The 22,999-nt window shown below is 40.9% G+C and overlaps 1 protein-coding gene across 7 annotated transcripts in view; it reads left to right on the top strand.

Moving 5' to 3' along the window:
* The first annotated feature begins 315 nt into the window (after positions 1-315).
* Positions 316-22,999, top strand: part of LOC140482036 (SPATS2-like protein) — a 150,467-nt gene continuing 127,783 nt past the window's right edge. For 2 of the 7 annotated variants that reach the window (XM_072578900.1, XM_072578901.1), the window contains exon 1: positions 711-974. The gene's annotated coding sequence lies outside the window, so the exon portion shown is untranslated. Of the gene's footprint in view, positions 328-710; positions 975-1,336; positions 1,416-9,608; positions 9,919-22,999 lie in introns of those variants that run through there. The other 5 variants (XM_072578903.1, XM_072578902.1, XM_072578906.1 and 2 more) reach the window with 4 other exon arrangements.

Raw genomic sequence — 22,999 nt, 5'->3', positions numbered from 1 at the left:
GGATGGTTTTACAACTTGCCCATCAAGTGAGAATAACCTTACAGGAAGTCTCACCATCCTTGGGTCCTAATTGTTTCTTGAAGACTCCTGTTTGTCTCCTAAGGGACAGCTCCTTAATAGTTAAGAGGCAGTAATGGCACAGGGATCAGTGGCAAAAGCACCATACACTCGGACCATTCATTTAGGACCATGGAAGGCTGCACATTTATGAAACCCACCACTGGAATGCTGGGACAGCAGTGTGGACTCCAAGAGAAAAAGAATTGAAAAAAAAATTAATTGGTAGACAGACACTTTAGCAAGAAGCCTGGATACACCTACTTTACGGTGAGTGCACATCAACGTTTCTGAGTGTTTTAGGCAGGTCAGAGTTGTTCACAATTTGATGCTTATCTTGAGTTAATTTGTTACTCGTGATCCCACAAGCCCCAGTGCAGGGGTGTCATCCCAACATAACTGAGAGATTTCAGTTTCACAACTCCTGAAGGTGATGAAAATATATTTCAATATATTGGCCTCAATACCTCAGTTCAGAATTCTGTATAAAACGCACAATGTTCGGTTATTTTACAATGCAAATTTGGGAGAGGACAGACCACTGAAAATGCTAAGCCTATTTAAACAAAAATTGCAATCCTGCTCCTCACACTTCAGTTGCTGTGTGTTTTTTTAAAAATTCCCTTTTTTGTGCTGCAGTGAATGGAAAGATTGAGCGAGACAGGAAGGAGAATATTGGCAGAGCCTGGGGAAGGGCTGCATTTGGCAGCTGTGTGTTCTGTTTGCACACACACTGATAAATGTAGGGAAAATCTTTCAAGAGGGCAGAGTCAGTGCCTGTCTTAACTATTTTACCGGTTGATTTGAGGGCTTCATTCACTACAGCCGTTGGATATTTTAGGCTGTGGCTCTACCAGCCAATCCAGGTGATCTTTATTATCTACTACAACGAGCGTACCAAAAGGCCTTCCCTTGAGGTAAAGTAAGCATAACTATTAGCACAGACTCACACAGTCTTTTTCATTTGCAAATGTACTTTCAACTAACCTACTCTGAATTTCCACGCAGTCGAACAGTGGACAGGAATTGATTTTAATCTGTGTGCTTTCCCTCGAGTGCCTCTTGTTTGCTGAAGCATCTTCCTTTTTACATGTTTCTGATTCCTGTGCGTACTCTTTGACTTAGAGCTGTTGTCCTTTCCTGTTGTCCAGGGAATAATTTTCTGCGGAGTTGATAGGTAAACCCAGATGTCTAGACTGGCTGGAAGTCTGGAAGCAGAGGTTGCTTTAAGCAAGGGTTTGTGCAGGGTTAGCTATAGAAGGGAGAATGATGCAGACTGCAGACAGCTTGCTATTTTACAGCATGATTTGGCATAAACGGTCAGTGAATTTCGATTAATCTCCTTGCTGCTGCTCCAGGTAGAGAACTAAATCCAATCATTATGCTACGTTGCCATTGGTTTTGAATGCTGCACTGGAATTAGAGCACAGTAATACAATCTTTTCAGTATACTTTGTACAAAATTAATGGGCTGCCAACAGTGATTGGGCTAAAGACCTTTAACAATTCATCAGGCAGTAAATCAAATCCGGACTTTTTTATTTACATAAGAATCGATGCATGTCCTGTTATTAAAAAGTGCTCACTTTGTGTACTTTCATTAAATGTTTTCCAGAACAGCCTTTTGTACTATGTGGTGATTTTGGTCTGTTTGCACAGCTGACCCGATATAGACTGTCCAGACTGAGAAGAGCTGTTCTTGTCGTTCTTACTGGAGCTTGATTGTAGGGGTTGAATAAGCATAACTATGAAATGTTCTGGTCTTCAAGTTCAATTTAGCCAAATTCATATTTAAAATAGGTTTTCTTGTATTACAATTTTTATGATCAGTTTGCCTAACATTACTGAAATATACTTAGAGTAGAACTCTCTTTATCAATGTAACAGTGTATTTCATGAAGTAGAAGACTTGATAGAAGTGATCAAATACTGGTCAAGTATGCAAAATGTCATTACACATCATAACAGAGGTCATGTCAGTTAGGAAAAAATGAAGGCAGCTGAGGGAAGACAGTTAATAACTTCAAACTGATTTCAGATGCTGCATAAAGATGAAAACTGTTGGGATACTTCCAGACGTTCCATTATATTATGTGTCCTTAATTCATAAGCTTGCTTTTCATAGATTCAGATGACATGGATGTTTAGCTTGGCTTTTAACATTTTAAACATGGATTACATTTATAACAGGAATATGCAACTTCATGAGCCAGTATTGCAGCTTTTCTAATTCTGCTTCAAAGACAATGTCAGACAATTCTAAGCACCCGTGATAAAGTAATGTCATTTTGTTTCTCTTGGCACTGATTCTAACGCTGGGAAAAGTTATATTGTTTGCACTCTAATCATGGTGATGGAGCCAAGATGGTAACCACTAATGTGGTCAGGATGTGATTATGAATGAGCCACATATGCAAAGCCTCTGGAACACAAGGATCCACGGACTGAGAGGTGATAAACGACTGCATTGCATCTTGGTGACATTCTGTTGTGCCATACAGAGCATAGAAAAAAAAAGATAGATATCCAATTATAACATGTTCATCACAATATCAGGGCACCCATAGTGCTTAGAAACCAGTTAAGTACTTTTCAATTGTGATTGATGTTTTTTATATGTAAAGCAAAGCAAGCTCCCAGAAACAAGAATATCAGATAAATTACTTTTAAGGGCTTTTTGATGGACATCAGAAAGAACTCACTACTTTTCTTTGAAACTTTGGATCTAACATGAACATCTGACAGGGCAGATAGATCCTAAAGCATAGGAACTAGGAACAGGAGTAGGCCATTCAGTCCTTTGAGACTGCTCTGTTACTCAGTAGGCTTGGGGCTGATCCCCTATCTTAGTGACATATTCCTGCTTTCTCACCATACCCTTGATGCCTTTATTAACTAAAATATTTATCTATCTCTTTCTTGAATAAATTCAGCGACTTGGTCTCCACAGTCTTGTGTGGTAGAGAACTTCACAGGTTCACTACTCTTTTAGTGATGAAATCTTTCGTCATCCAAATCCATAACCAAAGACTGTATCCCCTAGTTCTAGATTCTCCAACCAGGGAAAACATGCTCCCTGAATCTAGTCTGTCCAGCCATATGGAATTTTATACATTTCAGTCAGATCCGCTTTCAGCTTCTAAGCTCTAGTGAATACAGGCCGAGTCAACCCAATCTCTCCCCATAGAACAGCCCAACCATCTCCAATACCTGCCTCGTAAACCTCCGCTGTACTTCCTCAATGGTAAGGCAGTCCTTTCTTAGGTAGAGAGATCAAAACCAGACACAGTACTCAGATGCAGTCTCACCAAGGCCCTGTATAACTGCAGTAAGACATTCTTACTTCTGAACTAAACTCCTCTTACAATGAAGACCAACATGCCATTTGCCTTCCTGATTGCTTGCTGCACTGGCTATTTTCATTGACTGGTATACAAGAACATCCAGATCCATTTGTATATCCACTCTTCCCAATTTATCACCATTTCAATAATGCTGCTCCTTTCTGTTTTTTACACTGAAGCATCTAACTTCACAGTTGACCACATTGTACTGCATCTATCACATGCTTGTCCACTCACCCAACTGGTCAAGTGGTAAGGACCAAATATGAGAGAAGAGACTGAAAGGAAGCTCAACACTTTTCAAAAGGGAAGGAGGGAAAATAGGATGATTTTTGTAGCTGATAATACAGCAGCATTGGCAGAGCTTTGGGAACAAAACATATGTTTCTTTAATAGATTTGGCAGAAGAAAGAGAAGACAAAAATAATAACATGGAGGCAAAAAATATATATATATATATTATAAAAAGCTAATGAGGCAAAAAGGGCTGGATTATCCTTTTGTGTAGTGACTGTTTTGGATGCAAATCCTACCCCCATGGAAATCTGCCACGCATTAGGAATTTGACAGGATATACTCCGTTGAGCAGAATGAAGACAGATTCTCTGTTCTATTAAGGATGTGGGCACGCTTTCAAAATTGGAAGGCTAATAAGAGGCTTTCAGCTTGAAAGGAGCAGTAGGCTGTAAGGGAAACAAATTGTGAGATATATCAGGACAGAAGAGGAAGGCATTATCTGACAGCACATCTCCTGTCAGGATATCAACCAGAAGCAGCAGTTAGATGCTGTACTGTAAGTTAGATATGTTTTTACAAAAATGAGAACTTATTGGTTTCAATCCTGCAAAGGTAAATTGACAATTACCTTGATCAACATTGTATATGTGTTGAGGTGCATAAAAACAGTTCTCCCATTGGAAGAAATGCTCTAACATATTCAAAACAGAGGAAGACATTGCTTATGATTCATGCTGATATGGTCTGAAGTGATTAAAGTGTCCATGGTCTCTACAAAAAAGAACTTGCTCTTGTCACAGTGAGAGAAAAAAACCAAATTGCTTGACTGGTGTGATTCACAGGACATCTGGTATAGCTTAGACAAGATGGCTAGAGATTTTTTTTTAGTTTTAATAGACTCCATTGTTATAAGGGAGTCCATTGAGCGCTTTGTTCAGTTTCAATCAAACCTACTTATGTTAGTTGGAGTCTTTGTTCACATCTTGAATGACAGTTTATAAAGTTTAATAAAAGAATATCAGTCTTTGCTGGGTTAGTGAAATAGATGTTTGTCTTTACAAGGAATTGGCCACTTGAAAGGATTTAATTTCTGTGGATGGGTTTTAGGAAGGGCTTATGCCCGAAACGTCGATTCTCCTGCTCCTTGGATGCTGCCTGACCTGCTGCGCTTTTCCAGCAACACATTTTTCAGCTCTGATCTCCAGCATCTGCAGTCCTCACTTTTTCCTATTAAATGCTTTACTCATCTCATTAATATGCAACTTCCTATTTTGCCAAATAAACTCGACACTGAGAATTGTCAACATAGAAGTCAGAGTGGGTACCTGGTGGTTTCATCCCACTGCTGGCTTTGAGGAATCTCCATATTGTTCAGCACCAACCAGTATCTCTGGGCACTACCCGTGAGTTGCTTGTTGTCATTGGTCAGAAGTCTGAAGCAAAAACCATCCTTGGGGGGTGGGGGTGGTGGTGGTGGGGGTTGTTCTGTGTGTTGATTGTTGATGAAATCAAAAGGGGCAGTGGGTGTTCATTACCAAGAAAAGGATGGGGGATTCAAAACTGAGGGCACTGCAGGGACATATTTAGAGGCAGGGAGAAGATAGTAATGAGGGAATCTCAAGGTATATTGGGTGGTAAGTGGAATGGCATTGGAAGGTAAGGGGAAAAGGAAGGCAGTGGGGTTCTTGGCAGTGACCACCACTATGGCAAGGGAACTGAGAGGTGCAGCATGGGAATCATTCAGATGTAATGTCGGGATTCAGGGGCAGGGAGGAGGAGAGTAGATTCAATGCATTGGGTCACCCCATTAAGTAGAATGGGAGGAAATAGGCTGTCAGGGTGGTGCAAGGGAAAGGGGGCGGGGGTTGTGGAGAGGAGAGTATTTGGTGACCAGACTGGGTCTGCTGCTGATGGTGGCTACCGTGACCTGTGTTCCCTGCTAGATGTGGATTGCAACTGGAAAATGGCTAGGCCAATGGCCAGGGTGGGCAAAATCAGCGTCAGTTTGATGGGCAAAAGTGTGGACTCTATGTCTGCTGGACGCTAGGGCATTGAAGGGGTAAATACATGAAACAAGCATTAGCAAAGTACAGCTATGTTTTATTTGCAATCATTTTTTTCCCCATTTGCAATGTAAATGGAGTGAATGTGCTCAAGTTCAAATTCTGGTCATCGGTGAAATGCACCATGTGATTGGTGCTTGCAAATCTGATAGCATCTCAATGATGCAGAAGTTAGTGCAATAACTTCAAAAGAGGCAAAATCTGGCCAAGGGCAACCCATCACTTATGAATCATCCAAAGGAGCTATGGCAGAGGTGGGACAGCATTGGACGATACGGTAAGCTGCAAGGAATGGGTTATTGGCAGTGACCACCACTGTGGATCCCCAAGGCGAGTATAGAGAATCATTGCCGCTTCATTTTGTTTACTTACATGTGGGACATATGCATCACTGGCTGGCCACCATTAAGATTAGATTCCCCACAGTATGGAAACATGCCATTTGGCCCATCATGTCCCACTGACTCACCCAGACACATTCTCCTGAATGATGCACCTAACACTACGGGCAACTTAGCATGGCCAATTCACCTGACCTGCACATCTTTGGATCGTGGAAGGAAACTGGAGAACCCAGAGGGTGGCTCACGCAGACACAGGAAGAAAGGGCAAACTCCACACAGACAATCGCCCAAGTCGGGAATCAAACGTGGGTCCCTGGCACTGTGAGACAGCAGTGCTAACCACTGAGACACTGTGCCGTGGTAGTGGCAGTGGTGGGTTGGTGGTGGTGAACATTCTTCTTGGACAACTGCAGTCCATGTAAGTATGACAAAGGACTCTACTGAATGGAAATGAAAAGTAGAATTATTCATGGAACTGGGATGGAAAGGGGAGGGTTGGAACACAGCATTATTGATATAATGTGTTAGTCACTCAGCCAATGCAGCAACATTATCAGATCAATGCACATACTGCATCCAGAGCTGTGGTGGAACAGGCAATTGGGCTTCTGAAGTTGTGGTTCTCTTGCTGGAATTGATGCTAATGTACCACAGCATCTTGGCTTGTCAACTCAAAAGGCCTCAGTACAGCTAAAGTCAGTGGGAGCCCAGGCAACATACTGCACTGTTTGCAGTCACATCTAACACAGAGAAAGATGTTTTTGGTTGTTCGAGGTCAATAATTTCAGTCGTAGCATATCACTGAAGGAGTTACTCAGGTTGGGTATTTTCTAATCAACCTGTTCAGAGATGTTATCACAAAAATTTAGAGCAGTAGGACTTAGACCTGGGCCTCTTTGTCCAGTGGTAAGGACGCTACCACTATGCCACATCCCTTAGGATCGTGTCTTCAGCTGCTTTATTAATGACCTACTCTCCATCATAAAGTTGGAAGGGGATGTTTGCTGATGATTGTACGATGTTCAATGGCATTCATGACCTTTCAGATATTGGACCGGTTCAGGTTCATACACAGCAAGATGTGGGCAGCATTCAGGCTTGAGCTGTTACATGACACAATATTTGTGCCAAACAAATGCTATGCAATGACTATTTCCAACAGAAACAAATCTAACCATCTCTTCTTGGCATTCAATGTAATTACGAATACTCAATTTCCCAAAATCAACATCCTGATGGTTTCCAATGACCAGGAAAGTCCTGACAGCATGCCTCTCTTTTCAGCATATTCACATTTAGCACCTCCAAGTGATAAGTCACACCTCCTTGACTCTCCACTTCTTTCTACCTGACCACCCAAGGTTGACAAATCTTGAAGTACTTCCTAAAGACTTGAAAATACTTAACTCTGTGTGTGACTATTTACTTTTGAGGTTCCGTCCCCCTTCAAATTGCCTCAGCAGTCTCTCTGGAGAGCCCACTCATGCATGTGCTCTGCACAGCAAAGACAATGTGTAAAGGCAGCAAATTCAATTTCATTTAACAAGACGACCTTACAGGTTCAATCTGTCATCCTTATTCATTGAACATTGCTGACGCAATTGATGTTGCTCTGTGATTGGAATTGTTTGGTTCTTATCTTTGCACTTGATTTGCCCAAGTAAAAGCAGTATACTGTTTGTATTATGATAAGAATATTTAATTACATTGTGTTAATGTCACAGAAATAAGTCACAGCCCAATTCTTCCCATCCCATTCTCACCTAATCTCGGTACATACTTGACTGGACCCAAGATCATATCAGCAAGGAACAAGAGTAGACCACCTGTCTCTTTGAGCCTGTCTATCATTCAGTAAGATCATGGCTGATCTGACATTAACCTCAACTTTACATTCCCGCTTATCCCCAATAACCTTTTACCCCTTTGTAATCAAGAATCAATCTACCTCTGCCTTGAAGATATTTTGTTTCTACATTCATTGCTTTTTGAGGAAGGGGATTCCAAAGAATCTTCACCCATTGTGTTGTTCCCTCCCCCACGTGCTCATCTAGCTTTTCTTAAATTCACCTATGTTATTACTTGAAATAATCCAAAAACTACCAAATTCTAACTACTTACTGCATCAAGAACTTTCTCCTGAGTTACTCAATTGCCTATTCATTAGTTCCCTTCCCTTCCAGGAAAGCTCTGCCAAACCACACACCAATCAGGCAGAGGTGAGGCCACTCACAACACTCAATCAAAACCCTCAGGACAGAGGTTCAGCCCAGCAAGCATTTCTGTTTGGTCAGTGACTACTGTCTCTGCTACTGAACAGAGCCACTGCGGAGGCTGTGGCAGTTGGTAGAAGAGCACACTCAAAGTCCAACCATCACTGAGAACTCGGGATAATGGTAAGCCATGTGAAAGGTGTGGGCAGGTTCTCGGAGTTAGGGAAAGGGTAAGCTGGGGGACCCAGAGGACAACCCCTGCCTAAATGTCCAATGTTTCAATCAGCTTTAGATCAACCCTTAGATCAAGGATTTCCCTGCTCCCTTCCCCATCCCCACCAAATCCTGAGATGACAAGCTGCCTGCAGGGTAACCAGTGTCATAATTATCACATGACAACAGGCTGGAGTTGGGTTGATCCCAGCGGAGCTAGAATGAAGCCCTTAACAGGTCCTTAATTGACTGCTTAAGGGTTTCAGTTTGGGGGCAGAACTCAGTGGGAGGGTAACTGTGGCCCTTCCCGCTCAGAATTTAATTTTGCTGTAGGTGTGAAGACAGATTGAGATTCACCACCACCCCACCAAATGAAGTGTCCTTCCTGCCTCCAGGCTCGCCAACATCGGGGGCAGAATATTCCAACGATCGTGTGTGTCTCACACTGCATCTCACATCAGTCCTGGAGCTGGGGGCCTGTGGTCTGCAGGAGCTGCGTGCAGAGTTGTCTTTATTCAATGGCGCCTCTGTCTTTCCTCACTGAAAATCACCATCTTGCTGAGACTTGCAGGAATAGCTACACAAAACTCCCTTGCCAGCATTTAACTAATTCAGGATGTGAACTCAGGAGACACCATGTGGATGTTTCTATTTTTAGACTCGAGTTCCCTGCCTGGAGTTGTAATAATTAGCCGTTGTAAAGTTGTGGACAAAGGTTTTGCTATATATTCAAAGTGGCACTTATTTCAATGTTATGTATTAAAATAGATGCTTTGGGTATCCTAATTGATTGTATGAATGAAAATGATTTTTAAAAATTCCTTGTCAGACAGACGTAGTTTTTTAATGAGCTTGGTCTATGTAACTCTCATAGAGAGGATGCCATAAACAATGAGCGAAATTCAAGCTCCACACTGAAAACTGTCACGTCAGCTGAAGAAAGAACAAGCATTTGTATTACATGGGAGAAACCAACTCATTAGAAAGGGATAGACATTGTCCTGCATCAAAGGAAAATGGAACAGCCTGGTTGAAAGCAACTGGATTCTGATTTATTAATTTATTGCAGATAGTGCTAGCTGACTGGAGACTGTAACTGAAAGCAGATGTTGCTGGAAGAAAGTTAGGCCACCTCACATTAATGAGAAAATAAAGAGGCTCCTGCAGTCGAGCTGGGGCAGAAGAAATCCCCTTGCGGTACCATTGGTTAACAATAATCTGCCAAGGTTCAGAAAGCAGATACTGTGCCCTTGAATAACAGATGTGGGAGAGCTGTGCTTTATAAACTGTGAGTACTAAGTGAATGATCAAAGCCCAGGCATTAAACCTGATCAGAAGAATGAGGGCTCATTCTGATGTGCTGCAAGACTTGAGAAGGTAGCAACATTTGTCACGTGCTGATCAGAGCAGGACTGCTGAACATTCTTGGTGGCCAGGTTTCATTAAGGTACGAATTGGTGAGATGTGTGTTCACAATGAGCATCAGGGGAACTTGTCTGTTGGGGAGTGTGAAGAATTGGCTGTCTGCTCCAGGAGGTAGCTGAAAGGGTGGAACAGGATTTGGGGGGCAAGGGAGTAACTGTAAGGGGACCAGTGGCGAGCCACAGCATTGTAACAGAATGTGGAGCAGCACCCCTTTTCCCCCCAAAAAAATTAGGTACAACTTTCAGTGGCTTCTTTAAGGACCCTTGGTTGGGCTGTTCCACACTGGAGCAATGACAGGCTGACCTGCAGGCAAACTCCCTAGTGGGTGAGTTTGTACCCTAAGGTTACTCCTAATTGTTTCTGATGTGGGACCCATTACTTCAGGATACAAACATTGTTTGATTATAATTCTAGTTACAGCCTAAGTTTCATAGTACTATTACCTGTGTCAGTGTGGATGCAGGTTAGGGGACGCAATCTGGGGAGGTGACATCTTAGTGGTCGTATCAGTGGACTGTTAATCCAGGGATTCAGGTGACAATCTGGGGACCTGGGTTCAAATCCCACCTTGGCAGTTGATGGAATTGGAATTCAATGTTTTTTTTTTAAACTTGGACTTAAGAGTCTAATGATGACCAGGAATCCATTGCTGGGAAAACTCATCTGGTTCACTAATGCCCTTTAGGGAACACAACTGCCACCCTTACCTGGTCTGGCCTATATGTGACTCCAGACCCACAGCAACTTAGTTAACACTTAACTGCCCTCTGACAATTATGGATGGGTAATAAATGTTGGCCTCGCTGGCGACATCCCATAAATGAATTAGGAAAAAAAAGGTATTTCTGGTCACAAATACTCTCCTGGGAATCAATTTCACTCTCTTCATATCCCTTCATCCAATGGTGACAAAAGTGAAGGCAACAGTAGATTTAGGAAAACAGGCATGATACTGCACAATGATGTACAGGAGGCTGATGCCCTGTGATAAAGAAAATTTCTTTGCATCACGTAGGCACTGAACTCTGTTTAAAGGTTGAAGTAGCAATGGGTGGAGTTGATGATCTTACTGGTTAAGTGGGAACCATCAGTTCTACCCTTTGCCTTCCAGCTCTGAGTCCACGGTGATTTGTCATGGAAACCATTGATCCACGGAATCAGGTTCTATTTCTTCATTGATGCATAGCACTGGACTTAAAGGAACTCCAAACAGATAAAAATTGAGGAACACAATGACCTTGACATCAGTTGACAAGTTGTGTGAATGTCTCCTAGGATGAGGCACTACAACTCTGTTGTTTCTCAGCTACATTTCATTCACAGGGCACATTAATACAGTCACCAACAGGTAGCAATGACTTTTAATACGTGTTCTAGAACTGTGAGTTTGAAAGTCATTCCATCTCAAAAAATGCAAAAGAGAAGAAAATACCAAACGTAAGCATGACTTTCATTTCTTGGTATTCCTTGTAAAATTACTCAAGGTCCATGGATGAACACTCTAGTTGCTTAAAGTAAGGGTAAAGTTACCATAGCCCCAGCAGACTACAGACTGCTGTCTCATCAGACAGAGATGACTGGTGGTGAGTTTAATCTGAGGGTCACCACATCTTGGATAAGAGGTGAGGTTGAGAAAGCAGGCAACTCTGCCTCACAAACCAACCATGCAGCCAACCAAACTAACTGACCCCCTCTGAAGACTATCCAGTCAGGGAATGCATGAATATTTTACTTCTTGCTATGAGAGATGGGTAACCTTTGGCTTCATAATGGCTTCCTCCTTGTTAATCTGCAACCCAGTAGTGTCAAGATTGACCTCTTCAAAAAGTGCAGCAGTGTATCTAGTAGTTGCTCATCATACCTGCCTTTCCTTTGCTTGACAAGCTGACCAGCCCTTTCCAGTATAATTGTAGTGCTTTAAATGAATAGTTAGCACAATTCCTCATTATCAATCATGCTGCTCTTTTGGATTGTGTACATGACATAGACCTTACTCATAAAGCAACAGAACTGAATTAAGAAGTGTCCTTTGTTATATCTTAAAACAATGCTTCTCAAACCTTTTCCCTATATTGACACAATTTTGAGGCTTGAAGCTTGCAATGACCCCTCAGTGAGACCTGGGAAGTGGGGACTTGTGAAAGTGGGGTCCCACTTTCACGAATGAGGGGCTGGATATTATAACTCAGTCAGATCTCCACAGTGGCTATAGCTACCTTGGAGCTTGTGAACACAAAATTTCAACTTGAAATTCCACTTGGTGTCCCAGTCCCACTTTGGGAATATCTGTTTTAAAGTCAGGATGATGCATACTGGAATAATAATGGCAACGGAAATCTGGAAGAGTATCTCAAATGCAGGAGAGACAAAGGGCTGGAATAAGGAAGCCGAGGAGGAAACGTGAAGAAAGGATGGCAGGCTGCGATGAAACTAAGGCAGAGCTATGAAATGAATAATTGCTAAGATGAAAGTATGGGTGTTGAGCAATTGAGCAGTATAGTGGTAGCTAAAGGTGAAGTGACAAAAAGGCTGGCAGAACTCCAGATAGAGAAGTCTCCAGGCCCAGATGGGATTGATCCTAGATTGCTGAGAAAGGTAAGGGAGCAAATTGTGAAGCGGTTGAAAGTTGTTTTCCAGGCCTCCCTGAAGTCAGGATTAGTTTCAGGGGATTGGATGATTGAAAATGTGACATTGCTGTTTCGGGACAAAGGTTGACATCAGAAAGCTTGACCCAGAAAGCTTGACATCAATAGTGGGAAAACTGATGGAGGCCATTAAATGGAATAAGGTAAATATACACTTAAGAGAAAAATAAATTAATACCAGATCATCAACATGGCTTTGTCAAGGGCATGTAATGTCTGACAAATTAAATTGATTTCTTTGATATAGACAATGGATGAGGCTAGTACAGTGGATATTGTATTTTTGGATTATCAGAAAGTGTTTGGTACTGGTTTTGATGGTCCGTGGTGGAATGGATTAGAAGTTGGCTAAAAGATAGGAAATAGAGGGTAGGTATAGATGGGCATTTTCTCAGATCGGAGACATGCTCAAAGTGTTGTTCCCAGGGATCAGTGTTGGGACCCTAGCCTTTTCTGATTTATACAAACAATTTGGACTTGGGTGTTGATGGGCAATAGCTCAATGTTTGCCATGATACTAAACTGGGAAGAATACTGAATTGTGATGATACTAAGCTGGGAAGAATACTGAATTGTGATGATGATGCTGAGCAACTTCATAGGGATATCAGCAAGTTGACAAAGGGGCAAACACCTGGCAGATGAATATCAAAGCAAAGAAGTGTGAGGTAATGTGAGGCTTTTTTGCATTTTGGCGAAAGAAACATGGAAAGACAGTCCAGGCTCAATGGAAGAGTACAGGAGCTGAGGGACCTTGGAGTTCATGTGCATGATTCTCTGAAGGTGGCCAGGCAGGTTGAAACATTTGTTAAAAAGGCTTATTATAGGACCCTTGAGTTTATAAATAGTGGCATAGAGTATAAAAATCATTGACAAATAGTTCACATGAGCACATCTGGAGTATTGTACTCAGTTCTGGGCACCTTTATTTAAGGAAGGATGTTAAAGTCTTGGAGAGAGTTCAAAGCAGATTTTTTTGATTGATTCCAGGCCTGAGGGAGTTTAGATACAAGGGAAGATTAGAGAAAGTAGGCTTATTCTCCTTGAAGCAGAGAAGATTAAGAGGTGACCTTTTTGAAGTGTTCAAAATTATGAACGATTTTGACATGGTAAGGAAGGATATTTCGTTTCCATTTGCTGGTTTGGCAGTAACTAGGGCTCACAACTTCAAGATTATCAGTAAGGGAGCCAGGAATGAGATGGGGAGAAACTTCTTTACTCAGAGAGCTGTTAGGATTTGGAATGCACTGCTGTGAGAGTGGCAGATGCAGATTCCACAGTAAGTTTCAGAAGAGAGCCTGATTATATATTTGACAGGGATGAATTCAGAGGGCTGTGGAAAAAGGGCTGGAGAATGGGACTAGTTGGGTAGATCTTTTGGGAACTGCTACAGATTCGATGGTCGAATGGCGTCCTACTGTACAATAAAATTCAATGAGTGTAAGTTATTCATAGATTATTATGCCTGCAGGTATTGTTTACTACACTTTTGTTGTTGAATTGATACATTATAAGGTAAGGTTACACAAGGAAATATCCTCTTCACTCTTAAAAAATAGAGTTTTTGGACAGAATAATTTTGTCTGACATGAATAATTTAACCCAAACACTCCAATTCAACTATTTAAATCAGTAAAAGTAGACAGGTCAAGTCCACGCAAAATGATGTTAGCTTGTAGCGGACTATTCTGTCCATTGATGGGTTAATGACTGAACATCCACAATGTTTTTGCAACATCCTTCTGACAAACCACATAATCATCATTATCACTGTGCCCACTGTCCCAAAGCAATAATAACATTCTTTGAGAGCTGTCCCGCACCCATGGGAGATTCAGTAGTTGAGCAGCATTTTTATGAGGGTAATGAAAATGCCCCATTGTCAGAAGCAGTGGGACGCAACCCCAGGTCTGTTCAGGAAGAATGCCAATTGATGCTAAAATTCATTCCCAGCTGCAGGAACTGCTGTTGAAATTTGCCAGGCACCGTAGTTTCTCACAGCCACCCCTCTGAGTCAATACCGGCAGAAGCTGTGCTTTCTCATCCTTTAAACCAACCTGTCCTGAGTGTATTGTGAGTGGATAAAATCAAACTCCGAACAATGTCATGGCTCACTTGGGATTGACAGAAAGGGCAGAGAATCTCCAAGGAAAGCAATGAGATTCATTTTGGAATGGAAAATTAGCGGAAACAGCTTATCTCCTATTTTACTTCTGAAGCATGTTACTTACCCTGATAATACACTGAAATCCTGTCAAAACTTCATTGAGGTCAACTAATATTAAACATTGCGAAACCTAAATATAAATAAACATTAGAGACATAGGAAATGGGAGCAAGTGGAGGCCATTTGGCCCATCAAGCCAACTCCATCATTCAACATAATCTTGTTTGATCCTCTAACTCAACTCCAGACACCTTCTGGCTCCCTATACCTCTTGACACTGTTAGCTTCTAGAAATTTACTTATTTCTAACTTTGGAGTGACTGCTTTGGGCACATCCACCTATGTAATGCGCATGGGTCAAGATGGATGGCCAAGGGCAGGGGTCTATCTGGCCACGAGAGGTCTTTTTTGGGGAAGAATGGAAGGCCTGGAATGTTTAGATGCATTGTCTGACTTTCATGGCTTCCAGATACTGGCTGCCTGTCTGTTACCTCAGTAGGGTAGAGGTGAGGGGGTTGAATTCCTGCCCAGTCAGTCACAAGATTCACCAAGTTAGTCATGCTAATGAGCAAAGACCTGGGTAATTGTACAAGAGCAACCAACACTCCCTCAAGCACAAAGTGGTGTTCACTTTCACAGGCTGGCATGCTTCACACAGATTTCAGCAGGACCCACTTCTCTGAGGATCTAAACTTAGGAAAACTCAGAATTGAGGCAGGAATTTTAAAGGCTGAACTTGAAGCCATTTTTGAGTGTTTGTTGGTTAGTTGACCACGCCATCGCATATACCAGTCAAAATGGCAGCCAATGGGAATCAACTGTAAAATTGGAGTTTATGGTCCCTCACCTCTATTTCCAGGCACCCTAGGTGAATCTACCCAGCAAAGGAATGGCAAAATTTGACGCTTTGAGTCTGAATACCAAAATAAATGAAAATTCAGAGGAATAACTCATATATATATATATATATATATATATATTTAATGCCTGAAACGTTGACTGTCCTGCTCCTCCGATGCTGCCTGACCTGCTATGCTTTTCCAGCACCACACTTTTTGACTCTGACTTCTCCAGTGACTGCAGTTCTCACTTACTCCTTTGTGGACAGAGCCACAAATAACTCCCATTTAAGCTCCAGAATTCTTTTTGTAGATCTTCCAATTTGTAGTCTCTGTGCTTTCTCTCAGCCTTATCATTCTCAGTAATTTACAAGACATTAGTCATGATGTTTGCAGGTGTGAACTCCAGCAGTAAACAAATCCCCTTCCTATCAAGATTGTGAGGGGGGAGTTAATGACAACACTTTGTGTACTTTCACACTTTGACATCAATCCAAGGAATAAGGAATTTAATTAACTTTCAACAGCTCTCCTCAGTCAAATCAAATCAGAAAGCAAACAGCTTATATTGAACCAGCAAAGTGGCAATGCTAGATTTCTGCTTGACTTGCAATTTGATTACAATGCAGAATCTAATGAGGAATAAATCGGTGACTGCTATAACAGAATCAATTATTGCTGTCAGTTTGTTGACTCCACTGTGTCTCATATACCCATATTCCTCCTTGCCTGAGATCTTGCTTATGTTTCCAGTTAAATTCTATCGATATTATCCCTTTCAGGGCTACTTGAATTGTGGGTCAGCCAGAAACCAGTATAGATTTGTATAGATGGTATAGATTTGTTCACAAACTGCATCCTGACCATTCCAAATGTTCAGGAAAAGGTGTGGCATGAGCAAAGCAGTCTAATCAGATCAGATGATCCACAAATGGGACAGAGTTGACATACCTGCTGCCTATCAATTCGATACCTTCATATGGGTTAGCAGTGAAATAGTAAAGTAAGTCAAAGTGAGTGTGTGAGAAGCAACCCTCAAAACTTGACCAGTTGGTTCTTGAACGTACTTCTGTTGTACAGTTCATTGCTGATCTGCTTCAGCATTAATGATAAAATGTTGAAAAGAAACTTCACTTCACTGGAATGCACTTCTCAAGAGGTTTACTTCACAGTTCATGGAAAAATGAACGTTGCAAGAATACAATTAGCAGCTTGTTTTTATTTTACCCAAAAACTCATCAAGATATTTAGAACAGAACAGCAGTCCAACATTTGGTTATGGAAGACAGAAGATGAACTTCAGTACCCAGCCGCTGGAAAATGTCAGGTGCGCTTTGCTTTAATAGAGACAAAAACGTTGCTTTAAGGCAAGCGCGTGGTTCGTTGTTTGCTGATGTTTCATCCTTGGTGGTTTTTGACTATTTTTGGCTGATTCCGATTACCCTCCACTCTCAGAGCAGGGTACGAAGTTAGGTCCCAAATATATACCACAGGTAGGATGGGAACTGAACCTTTGCCATTATTTTGAACCATATGCTAACCATCTAACCAAGTGGGCTAACCACTCATCCTCATTCAGAAATACTGTGAGAATGAAATGTTCAGGCAGTGTTCCTTCTCTGGAGAAACTGAAAAGGTCTACCTTTATTCAGCCTTGAATATGCACAGCAAGAAAGATAATGAGGGGTGCTTGAAATACCAATTAAGAATTACAGACAATTGTTTTCAGTTCAGACAACAGGATAATCAAGTTGACAGTAAAGTTGCCAAATATTCAGTCACTGACTTTTTGAGATGTCTTCCTTTGGCAGGGAGCTTATACAAGCTGTTCTTGAACAGTGTAAAATGTTCAGTCATTCGGTCGGTTCTTTGAAGTTCACAGTAAGCTGAATGTTCAGTAATGATGTGAAATGATGCACTTACTGTTTCTCTATGAACACAAACTCAGTTTGAAGTTAAACCAAGACTCTGTCTGCCCTCTCAGGTGTACACTAATAAAGTTTCAAAGCACTATTTGTCAAAGGGAAGGGAAGTTATCTGGCTTTTGGGACAATTCTTACCTTTTAGTGAACATCGTCATTAAAACATCTGGGCATTTACCTCATTGCTGTCTTTGAGACTTCACTATGTCTAAACTGACTGCAGCATTTTCCTACATTACAGTAGTGAATGCACTTCAAAACATCTTGATTTCACTATTTAAGGTAACCCACATTTGTGAAAGATGCTATATAAATGTAGCTTTTTTCTTCTTTTTTTTAAGTCAGCCTGTCAAATTAAAAGTGAGCATAACTGTTTTCAGCTAAGAATTTTCCCATGCGGGGAGCGTCCTGGACAATCTCCCCTCTTCAATCAAAAGTCTTGGTTGGTTGATGGATTTGAACTATAGGGAGAGGTTGAATAGGCTGGGACTGTTTTCCCTGGAGCATCGGAGGCTGAGGGGTGACCTTATAGAGGTTTACAAAATCATGAGGTGCATGGATAGGATAAATAGACAAAGTCTTTTCCCTGGGGTGGTGGAGTCCAGAACTAGAAGGCATAGGTTTGGTTGAGAGGGGAAAGATATAAAAGTGACCTAAGGGGCAACTTTTTCACTCAGAGGATGGTATATGTATAGAATGAGCTGCCAGAGGATGTGGTGGAGGCTGGTACATTTGCAACATTTAAAAGGAATTTGGATGGGTATATGAATAGGAAGGGTTTGGAGGGATATGGGCCAGGTGCTGGCGGGTGGGACTAGATTGCGTTGGGATACCTAGTCGGCATGGATGAGTCGGACTGAAGGGTCTGTTTCTGTGCTGTGCATCTCTTGACTCTAACATTCCCTGGAATTGTGTAGCATCTTGGATCTTTCGTTTTTTTGCCCCTACCTTTCTTGCCATTAATTACAGCTTGGAAATAGGTTAATTAAAATGTTTTAGTACAAATAATGCAAGCTGCTGTTATTCAGAGCATTCACTCACTGCTCAATTTTATTGTTTGACATTTGCTCTGGTATCTCTTGATTTAAATCATTTTGCAGTACCGAATTTAAGTATTTCTGAAAAAAATACACTTTCTACAATATGAAAAGAGAGTACTGGTTGATTGACAAGCAGACTTTAACTGGTAGCGGGACTTTCATAAAGAATGCATCAGTTAATTAGGCAATATGACTCTGACTCTTAATATCAACTTGAAGAAAGTAAGGACTGCAGATGCTGGAGATCAAAGTCAAGAATGTGTTGCTGGAAAAGCACAGCAGGTCAGGCAGTATCCGGGGAGCAGGAGAATTGATGTTTTGCCCGAAATGTCAATTCTCCTGCTCCTCAGATGCTCCCTGAACAGCTCTGCTTTTCCAGCACCACACTCTCGACTCTGACTGTTAATGCCTTGCCATGAGAAATGAGCCAGAAAATGACTGCCACCTATTTCCTTGAGTTGAAATTGGTACATTGCATGTGCATCTTCTCTCTCTGTCTGCAAAGAGGGCTCTGTGCGTTGAAATATATTACCTCCTGGAGGTTTAAATGTGCCACATTACGGGCATGACTGACAATCCTAAATTGGCTGTGATCTAATGGATACATTCTTCATGGCAACTACTCTACCAATCAGAGCCCACTCACAAATTAATCAGCACTGTTTTCCCATTCAATATCAAATATCTCTGTCCCTTTCCATTTTCATGATGAGCGCAAGATGAAAAGCTTCAACAAAATGTGTCTTTTTACAGCAATACTCTGTTAATACTATTTAACTGCTTTAGCCACAGGGCTTTGTTTAGTAAAAGTTTTAACAACTGCTACCCCTCGGTTTGTTGTTACTTTCTGATAATGATATTGATCTGACGTCAACACAAAACCAGAGTATTTGGTTCTAGTCATTTAATCTTTTCATTCATCTGGGATATAACTACTGTTTATATTTATATATCTAACATCTTTGAATGTTTTACTTTGTCCTTGCCTCTTTGTTAATCTGTTTGCTTGTACAGGACATTACCTTCCTTGCATTCATTTCAACATATCTGTTATTCCTTTTTGGATACAGCTTATAGCCTTGATAATTGTTTTTCTTCAGTGTTTATTTGTCTTTCAATTAATATTAAGTGTGCGAACTGTTTAATAAATAATTATGAGGTGAATGGTTGAATTTCTTAAATAACGTGATGAACTGTTGCCTTGTCTTATTGATTAACACGCTAATGTATTGATAGCCATGTACAGCACTGACTGATTTAACAAACTTGTGTAAATTTGAGGAACTGCCTTAAAAAATTGCATAATTTATCAATGAGCTATTGACAGCATTGGGGTAAAGAATGCAATAATTACCTGGTTTTCTTGAATAGTTATTCTTCTACTAACCCATGTATTATTGCTCCTCTATTCTTGATCTTCCTCTCCCATAGATTAAATGTGGTGCCACTGTTCTAGATGTGATCGTGGCTTCTCTATGGCAATCATTGCTCAACTCCAATTCATTTTCTGGTTTTTGCACCCACCATTCTCTATGGCGGGGACTGTCCCCAACTCTTTCCTCTGATTCTATCTACTCCAATTCTCATATTGGCATTGTCTTTTCCAAAGATATACTATAATTACTGGAAACGCAATGGAAAATTTGTGGGTCAGATCTCTCCCGCAAGGAATATGTCTGACCCTGTTGGTAAAGACATTAACTGAGTTAAATCTTGATGGAAAGATATTGGTGTATTGATAACACACAAGTATTAACATCCAAGTCAGACAGCACATTCAGGAGACCAAGTGATTCACTTTCAGAACTTTGTTCATGATATGCTGCAGACAAACTATACCTCATCATTAGCCTCCCTGCTAGTTTTGAGAATTTGCTGGCTTTACATACTAATTGATCTCTAACCTCATCATGGAAAATTAAGACTGGACCATAGCAACATAATTACATTTTCAGAAGATGACAGTTGAGTATTGCTGAAAAATGACACATTTTTCCAAAGCTTTTTGTCTTGCACGCTAAATAACTTTTTTTCTTTCGAAAAGAAAAATGCTAATTGGTTGGCAAGCAAATTCTGATTGGTAGGGGTATTGGGATAGATAATGCATCAGTTAGATGATGACTGCCAGTTAACTGCCAAGCTTGTTTTAAGGAAAATCAAGCCAGGTTGGTTGATTCTGACTAGTCAAGACATTGATTGAGGAATAATCTGAGTAACAAATGCTTTGGGTATACAGAGGAACCGCGATCATCCGACAAACACAGGCGAGGAATATTTCATTTGGTTAATCAAATAATTAATGTCGGATAACATAGTTAACCACGCATTGGGACATTGCGATCTTGTTCGAATAATCCAGAAATTTGCTTACTTGAATGCCAGATAATCAAGGTTCTTCTTATGAGGGCCCTATTTTTTTTTACTGGCAGTAAGAACACATAAACACAACTGTTTCAACTCAAAACAGGTGACTGCCATTCTTGGATCATTTTTCAGGGCAATGCCTTGAGCAATCAGCATCAAACTTTGACAAAGCCTCAAGTTTAGGACAACCATATGACTATTTAACATGATAATAGTTAATACGATGCCAAACAACCTGGCCTATAAAGACAATAGATTAAAATAATCATTCTTATCCCTGGATACAGTAAACTTGTTATAGAGATTTTGAATGTGTAATATAACTTTCCTTTTCTCATCTTGTCATCCTTTCTTTCTCTCTTTATTCATCTAATTCATCTTTCTTCTTCTTCATTCTGTTTCATTAACAATCCTTAAGCCTCTTCAGCTTAGGAAGAAAACAATTAGTCCTATTTTTAATAGAGGCCCTGTTTGCCATTGGCATGCTCACAAATCCAAGAAATTATAGTGAAAATGTTTTTCAAGCTGAACAAAACAGAAACAATGGGTCAAGATTAGAGTGGTGCTGAAGAAGCACAGCAGGTCAGGCAGCATCCGCAGAGCAGGAAAATCAATGTTTTGGGCAAAAGCCCTTCATCAGGAATGACTGATGAAGGGCTTTTGCCCGAAACATCGATTTTTCCTGCTCCTCGGATGCTGCCTGACCTGCTGTGCTTCTCCAACACCACTCTAATCTTGACTTTGATCCCTAGCATCTGCAATACCCACTTCCGTCTACTCAAAACAGAAATAATGGCAAACACAGTGAAACTTGTCATTCCAACAAGACGTAGCCCACTGTTCAGACACTAGAGAGTAAAAATATTAAGAGCTCGTAAGACATTTGACTGTCAACCTTGTTAGCACAGGTCTTTGTTTGTTAACATCTCTACTGAAGTAGAAACTAAGTAATGTCCTATGAATCTGTTAAGTATTTGTCCCTTGATGCAATGAGAAATATTAAATAGAAGTGGAAAATTTCTAGTTTAGGGGAAAATGTCTTCATTATTCCCTTAGAGAAAATAAATCAGTGAAATCAGTGAAGAAGAATTCTGAAGAAATGTCACACTAGATTCCAAACACTTACTCTGTTTCTCTCTCTACAGATGCTGCCAGATCTGCTAAGTTTCTCCAGTACTTTTTTTTATTACAGCTCTCCAGCATTCACAGTACTTTGCTTTAATTTTACTGAAATTACATCCCTTTCTTAAGTAGTTTGGGGATTTAACAAAAGCAGAAATTGCTGAAAAAGCTCAGCAGGTCTGGTGGCAGCTGTGCAGAGTTAACGTTTTGGGTTGAGTGGTCCTTCCTCAGAACTTGAGCCAAATCATTAACTCTGATCTCTCTCCACAGTTACTGCCAGACCTGCTGAACTTTTCCAGCAATTTCTGCTATCGTTTCTGATTTACAGCATCCACAGTTCTTTGCATTTTTAGAGAGGATTTAACAGTTGCTGCATCATTGCAGGTGTTGCCTTCATTAATATTTGGATGATAAGGGTTGTAAAACTGTTGAATTTTTATTTTGGAGTTCTGGCATGTAGAATTTCTACTTTCAGTTATTTATTCTATTGCATTAACAAGGTTATGGTAGGTTCTGTCTGGCAATGGGGTTAAAGAGACAAAAAAAAATCCAATCTTACTAAACAAAAATGGGCGACGATATCTGAGTAAATCTCCTCAACAGCAGCCTGGCTTGTCAGTGGTGAGAATGGGGGATGTACTCAGTAAGGTGGTCAAGTAGCTGCTTGTGGCTAAAGTGTCTTGATTCCCATTGATTTTACTCCCTTGATAGCCCTCCTTCATGAACATGAAGTGGTACTGAGGTGCAGCAGGTAGCCTCCTCTTGTAAAGTTACATTATCTCCCTTTAGTCAATGTGATGCAGGCATACGTCGTTGCTAAATCAGTTATCTCTAATTATGAGTTGAGGATATCACAAAGTACTTTGCATCATTCATGAGATGTTATGATAAATTGGCAGCTAATTTGCACATGGATAGATCTTACAAACAACAACGTGCCGGTGGGCGGAACGGTGGAGGGGTAGCATGGTGGCTCAGTGGCTAGCACTGCTGCCTCACAGCAC

Source organism: Chiloscyllium punctatum, chromosome 10 (assembly GCF_047496795.1).
Source record: "Chiloscyllium punctatum isolate Juve2018m chromosome 10, sChiPun1.3, whole genome shotgun sequence".
NCBI lineage: Eukaryota > Metazoa > Chordata > Chondrichthyes > Orectolobiformes > Hemiscylliidae > Chiloscyllium > Chiloscyllium punctatum.
Note: the sequence above shows the minus strand (reverse complement) of the source record. Positions and strands in the feature narration are given on the sequence as shown.